The sequence below is a fragment of the Thamnophis elegans genome, chromosome 16 (genome assembly GCF_009769535.1).
Source record: "Thamnophis elegans isolate rThaEle1 chromosome 16, rThaEle1.pri, whole genome shotgun sequence".
In the NCBI taxonomy this organism is placed as follows: Eukaryota; Metazoa; Chordata; class Lepidosauria; order Squamata; family Colubridae; genus Thamnophis; species Thamnophis elegans.
The window spans coordinates 18,484,355-18,492,040 of NC_045556.1; positions in this window are offsets into that span (position 1 = coordinate 18,484,355).

Here is a 7,686-nt window from a genome sequence, read left to right on the forward strand (position 1 = left end):
GGCCCCGTCTTCTCTGACAGGATCGCTTTCTCCCTAGTCCATCCGCAAGCGTGTTGCCAGGGACAAAGCAGCGGTCCCTGTCAACTTCCAACCTCCTGTGTTGAATCGAAGAGCTAAGGTATGCTTGCCCGCTCTATATATAAATGCTTCCCTTCTAAAGATAACTGGTCTCCATGTGACCAGAGGAGCCAGCAACATGAGCAGGATCACATCCTTCCAATGCAATTTGCAAGCTGATAGCAGTCGCATTTCTTCGGTTCCTTGCAAAGGAGAGAAGCTAAAACAAAAACGAAACAATACCCTCTTTGGATCACGCAGATCTTCAGAGGTCACCTTTCAACACAAGGTGATTGCAGCACTGAGCGCAATGGCTCTCGTTGCCTCTAGAATTGGGGGGGGGGTGTTCCCCGTTTTTTCTGGGTTACATGGGCCCTTGTCTTGTGGATGGAAGGTCAGAGGTCACAGTCTGAAAATGCAGGCAGTGGGGGACAGGATAACTCCTACATTTGATTTCAGTTGGTTTATGACCTAGCTAAGGTTAAAGCTAAATTTCTTTTCATACCCAGCCACCTATTTAATTATCTCCCCTCTTTCAGATCAATAATTGCACATTTGATACAGCTTTTGAAGATCAGTGGTGCTGCCTTGAGGGGAAGGAATTTCAGAATAGAATAGGATAGAATACATAGAATAGAATAGAATAGAATAGAATAGAATAGAATAGAATTATTTATTGGCCAAGTGTGATTGGACACACAAGAAATTTGTTTTTGGTACATATGCTCTCAGTGTACATAAATAAAAAAAATACACTTGTCACGAATCATAAGATACAACAATGATAGTCATAGGGTACAAATAAGCCATCAAATCATGCTAGGAAACAATCAATATAAATCGTAAGGATACAAGCAATGAAATTACAGTCGTACAGTCATAAGTGGGAGGAGATGGGTGATAGGAACGATGAGAAGATTAATGTAATAGTAATGCAGACTTAATAAATAGTTTGACAGTGGTGAGGGAATTATTTGTTTAGCAGAGTGATGGTGTTTGTGAAAAAACTGTCCCTGTGTCTAGTTTTCTTGGTGTGCAACGTTTTGAGGGTAGGAGTTGAAACAATTTATGTCCAGGATGTGAGGGGTCTGTAGATATTTTCCCAGCCCTCTTTTTGACTCCTGCAGTGTACAGGTCCTCAATGGAAGGCAGGTTGGCAGTAATTGTTTTTTCTGCAGTTCTAGTTGTCCTCTGGAGTCTGTGTCTGTCTTGTTGGGTTGCAGAACCACATGACATGAGACCTTCTCTTGTAGGCTTTTGCCGTTGGAGTGGGGGGGCTTCAAGAATTGTATAGAGCAGTGTTTCCCAGCTTGGCAACTAAGACCGATGGACTTCAACTCCCAGAATTCCCCAGTCAGCCATTAAGAGGAGTCGAAGTCCATCCATCTTAAAGTTGCCACAGTAGAGAAACAGAGGAATTTAGGATTACATCAAGGGCTAAGTGAATCTGGCTTCCTGCCGATAACGGAAAATTCAGGAGCACCAAAATTCAGGAGATTGCAATCAGTCGCATGGAGACTTATTCTCCAGAACTGATTTTTTTTAAATAGTTATTTTAGCAGTTGAGCAAAACCAGGGTAGGGCTGGAAAAAAAAGTCAAGACAACAGCCACAATAGCTCAGCCAAAGCTCTTTTTTATGTATTTCATACACAACTTGGTTGCACCATCCTGGCCCATCCTGACCTTTCTCTCCAATATCCTGTAGAGGCCCCTGAGGAAGACCAGGGAATGTCTTTGTCTTCTACAGGGTCAGGAGGAAGAGCTGCTACCAAGGCAGCGGCCAGATAAACAATGCTGGAGTGACGCCTGGGCCAAGAAAATAATATACATTTGAGAAAACTCATCTCGGGCACTTCACAGTCCACACAGTGATAAAGGGAGGGAGGAGGAAGCACACTCAGACTCACAAGGTTCTATTATTGTGTTGAGGATAAGGATGAGATCCATTCAGTCATGTCCAACTCTTGGCAATTGTCTCTCCACATCTTCCAATCTTGCACTACCTCTCAGGGGTGGGCTCAGAGGTGGGTTTCTATCAGTTCACACCTATTCAGTAGAACCGGTTCGTCAAATCTACTGGTTAGAAGAGGTTCCACCAGTGGACCCGGAAAGCAGGCCACACCTACAGAAAATGTTCCAAAATTTTTTGAAACCCACCACTGGGTGGGCTTCAAAAATCGCAACAACAGGTTCACTGCCCCATTGCTGTGTGGGTATGGCCATGGTGGGTGTGTCCTAGTTGGCCTCCTGCACCAAGATGGAGGGGGGCATTTTTCACCCTTCCCAGACTCCAGAGCAGTGTTTCTCAATCTTGGCAACTTGAAGATGTCCGGACTTCAACTTCCAGAATTCCCCAGCCAGCATTCGGACATCTTCAAGTTGCCAAGGTTGAGAAACACTGCTCCAGAGGCTTTCCTTGAGACTCCAGGAGGGCGAAAACTGCTTCCCCCTGACCAGAAACAGACCGTTTCCGGACTACCGGAACCTTTGATAGGTCCATTTCCCCCTTCTCCTCCCTGAGCCTCCGTGCGGGCTCTCCAGTTATCTGGCATGATGAATGGGCCACATGGAGACTCCTGGCAGGGGCCGGCTGGGGTGAGGTGGGCGTGGCCCATATTCTGCCCTTTTGATATTTTCTAAAATATTGCATTTTTCTGGGAAAGGGGGTGGGTGCTAACTTCCTACAGCACCAATAAAACACCTAAAGGCCAGGGCTGACCTGGGTGAAGCAGCTGTCTCTCAGCTTCTTCTGCCGCAATCCATTTCTCGAGTGAAGAATCTTGGCTTAAGGGAGAAAGAAAATCAAGGAATCAGAACTTGCAAACTTCTTGCCCATTCGCTCTCTCCAGATTATGCCGAGGGTGCAAATGAACCAACTGTGCTCTGTTCACACACAAACACACAAACACAAACACAAACACACACACACACACACACACCATTGTCCCCCCCTGTCTTTCTCCAAACTCTCATTGCATGGAAAAGATAAGGTGTTCCTGCTTCATCTCTTTCATACGAGGAAGTTTTATGGGTGCAACCTGATCACAGACTCATGTCAATCTCCCCCCTGAGGTTTGGCCTCCTGTTTAGAAGGATGGGCGTTTGCCAGTTTCCAAAAAATAAAGGGCAGCCCAGTTGAAGGCCTGTAATTGTCTCTCATCTCATTTCCCATTTGGATCGGCTTCCGCGCAACTTGTTTACTCTGAAACCCATCGAATTTCCTTGCTCCTTTATTTGCTCCTTTATTACAGGAGTGTGTGTGTGTGTTTGCGTAAGTGTATTTGTGCACACAGTAGGTAATATGCATGAATCCCTAGTCAGATTATCCGAAGAAGCCACTACCCAGGTCAAAAGCTGTCCCTTTAAAAAGGCAAGTGAATAATGCTTGGGATATGGCTGAACACATGAAGTTGGGTCTTCATCCCTCTCTCATCCTCCCTCCCTCCTCCTCCTCCTTCCCTCCCTTTCTTCCAGCCTCCCTCCCTCTCTCCTTTCTTTCTCCCTCTCTCTTCTTCCTTCCCCCCCCTCCTCCTCCTCCTCGGTCCCTCTAACTTCCTCCCTCCCTCCCACCGTCCCTCCTTTCTTTCTCCCTCTTTCATCCTCCCTCCCTCCTCCTCCTCCCTCTCTCTTCCTCCCTCCCTCCCCCTCCTCTCTCCCTTTCTTCCTCTTTCTTCCTCCCTCCCTCCTCTCTCCCTCCCTTCCTGCCTCCCTCCTTTCTCCCTCTCTCTCCCTCCTCTCTCCCTCTCTTCCTTCCCGCTTCCCTCCCTCCTTTCTTTCTCACTCTCTCTTCCTCCCTCCTTTCTTTCTCACTCTCTCTTCCTCCCTCCTTTCTTTCCCCCTCTCTCTCCCTCCCTCCCTCCCCTTTTTAACTTTTCAAAAATGTCTATCCCACAAATTTGGCTGCAGTGTTTCTTTTTTTGGCTCCTGTGCCTCTTGGAACGACCATGAGCGGAATTTTTGAGGGCCCTTTCATCTGTAGATGTGTATTGGGCAGGGGGGGAGAGCACAACCCAGAATCCAGTATTATTATGCACAGAAAAAACTTGCTGCCAACCTGACTTGAACTTCTAATGTTTCATGTCTGCGTGCAGAAAGCTGCCAGGCTGCAAAGCAATGCAAGAATCTTCAACATATTCTTTTTATTTAGGAGAAAGTTTGGAGTTTCACATGCACAACCGTTACCTGCCACATTTCTCCTCTCCCTGCCCATCGTGAATACAGCAAATGCCATTAGAGAACCAGCGTCATTACTGGAAAAGCACGCCATAAATCCTGCCGTAATAAATGGCAATTACAGTTAGTAAACTTACTCAAAGTCTGGTCATAAGTCTACTCTCCATAGCCTGGGAATTGTAGCAGTTAACACATCTCGAAAGTCTTAGGAATCAGGGTTTTAATCATTCCCAAAAGAAAGACTCCTCTAGTTGATCAACAAGACTGCCTGTCATTTTTAAACAGGCCAAGGGCAGAAGGGGAAAAAAATAGACAAGTTGGTCTGAAGCACACGGGATTAGATTCGCCTTTGAACATCTGCACTTCCTCTGGAAAAGCTTCGTGTCTTTGCCATGGGTTCCACTGAGGGATCATCACAAAGGATCCTACAACCTGGCTGGGTTCATACAAACAGCCAAGCAAAGAGCAAGCAAATGGCATGGTGGATGTCCCTTGGGTCCTTCTTTTCCCCCCAAAGGCAACTGGACTTTCTTTGGTTTTCCCCTTGAAGACATTTCTCTCCTCATCCAAGGAGCTTCTTCAGTTCTGACCGAACTGAAGTCAGAACTGAAGAAGCTTCTTGGTTGAGAAGTGAAACCTCTTTAAGCAAACAAAAAACAAAAAAAACACCTAGCAAAGTCCAGTGGCCTCTTGAAAAAAGCACCCCTGTGATCAACCATGACCTGAATGACTGAGAATCAGTGGATGGTTTCATGCAATTTCTGAGCAATCATGTCATTTGCTAGGGTGTGGATTAACAGGTTAATTAATCCACTATAGTGGTTTCACCACTGTTAGGTAAGCTCCCTGTTGGGAGAGCGAGTGCGTTCAGCGAAGCGTTGTGAGAGTTGTATTGGAGAACACACAAACCAGCATACAGAGACACTGCAGTTTAAATAGGTGTTTACTTTCGTGGAAATAGAGGTATCAGAGTCCATCAAACAGTCCAAGTCATACATGGATAAGACAGTCACTCATCAACGTCTTTCAGTTAAGGGATAATCCAAATAACATAGTCCATAATTATACAACCAGTTCAGTAGTCAAAGTTTGCTAGCTGTTGCAAAACTTACAATAGCTCACAGCACTTTCTAACAGCCAGCTTCCAAAACACTCAGATCAGATCAGCCCAGCATCTAACAAACAGAGCTAACAGTCATTCTGGCTCCCTCTGGCAACCAATCACAATTATAGTATGATATAAATAAACAGGTACAGCATTGCTATATGATTTATATATTGCCAGCCCAACCGTTATATTATATTCCTAACAGCCACCGTGATTTATGTTTCAGTGTCTATGACAAACCTTTTCGACACCGAGCTCCCAAACCGCACAAGCTTGCCCAAACTAAAAGGCGTGCATGAGGTGCACATGCGAACATGCATGTGCAGACATGTGTAAACATGTGCATGCACTGAGATGCATGAACATGTGCATGCGCTGACAGAGACGCAAAGGTCAGTTGGCCAGCAAAAGGCGAGGCATCCCAACACCAACAGTGGGGCAAGAGGTCAGATCTTCTTCTTTCGTGAGCTTCTGTTTCATCGTTTGCAGGGAAATAGAAGCTCACGAAAGAAACACCACGGAGATCTGGCCTGGGGTGACGGCGCATGTGCTGCCAGAGAGGGCTCTGTGTGCCATTTCTGGCATGCACACCATGGCTTTGCCATCAGGGGTCTTAAAATGAATCCAGTCCGTTATGGTTCATTCAATACAATGCAATTAAACAAACATTAGCTTGATGAGATGATGGTCAAATGTTTTAGACAAGACCTTCCATTGGTGCAGCACTGAGGTCATTTGAAGTCCTTTAGGGGAATTTCTTAGACACCACATTTTTTTCCTTTGATTGTCAAGGTTGGGAGGGGTTCTGGGTTATATGCAAGACTTCAGTAAAGTAGGATGTAAAGTGAGAATTGGGCATTAAGTGTGAAACCTACTGGGTCAGGCTAGACAGCCTCTCAGGAGCCCTTTACTTCTGTATTAAAAGGCCACATAGGCAGAGTTGCAGCTTGCAAAAGAGCAAAAAGCGAGTGCCTAACGGCAGAGTTCAATAGTTCTCAAAAGACCACAAGGGTCAGCTAAAGGTTGCTTAGAGACACGTACTCAGTACCTATGACCCAAGACAAAAGGAGAAGTAAGACTCTACCTACTTATAAGGCTCTTTCCTCAAGGTAACCAATAAGAAGTGAAGTTAAGCATTTCCGTGTACGTTGCTCTTAGAAAGATATATAAGAAACTGTCTTTTCTATAGGTTTTTGTCCAGATGTTAGGAATTGTTATCTCTGTCTGGACCTTTTGGCCAAAATAAAGCTTATCTTGATCTCGCAGTCCCATCTCTTGATTTTCTGCAGCATCAGGACCCTGCATCCATCCCTGGTGTCACAAATCAAAGATCCAGGCTGGGGTGGATGGTGAAACTAGAGAGGTGCCAAGTTCGGGGTCAGTCCAGGTCACTAGCGATTGTCTGAAGATGCCAAATATGGTGCCAGCGGTGCCTCTTAAAAGAGATGTTTCTGCCTATATTTATTTCATTTTTTTTTTCATTTTATTAAGCATTTATAGGCCGCCCTTTTCCCTGAGGGGACTCAGGGCGGCTTACAATAATAGGGGAGGGGAGTGCAGGACAAAACACAAAAAGAAAATGTGAATAAAAATAATTAGCAATAAAACCCAACATTCATTCAACATTCGGGAGGGGCAAGAGTAGAGTCTTATCCCCAGGCCTGTCGGGATAGCCAGATCTTGAGGGCTGTGCGGAAGGCCTGGACAGTGGTGAGGGTGCGGATCTCCATGGGGAGATTGTTCCATAGCGTCGGAGCTGCAACTGAGAAGGCTCTCCTCCGCGTAGTCGCCAGTCGGCACTGACTGGCGGATGGGATTCGGAGGAGGCCTACTCTATGCGATCTGATGGGACGAAGGGAGGTAATCGGAGAAGGCGGTCTCTCAAATAGCCAGATCCACTACCATGGAGCGCTTTGTAGATGGTAAGAAGGACCTTGAAGTGCACCCGGAGACCAACAGGTAGCCAACGCAGCTCACGGAGGATCGGTGTTATGTGGGCGAACCGTGGTGCGCCCACGATCACTCGCGCGGCTGCACTTTGGACTAGCTGAAGTCGCCGGATGCTCTTCAAGGGCAGCCCCATGTAGAGCACATTGCAGTATTCAATTATCCCAAGAGCAGGATTATGCTGTCTTTGCCCAACATCTCTTTCCCGGAGAGAAACCCGTGTCTCTTGCCCATGGTGGGCCAGTTTTTCAACTGGTGGCTTTTAGATCCCCAGCTAAAGGAGACCCAGGACAGATTTGCAACTCATTTTTTCCCCCACTCGAAGAGTGAAGTGTGTCATCTATGCTCATCTTTCCACCCCAACACCATTTCTTCCTCTTCCCCAGACTCCAGGGAACAG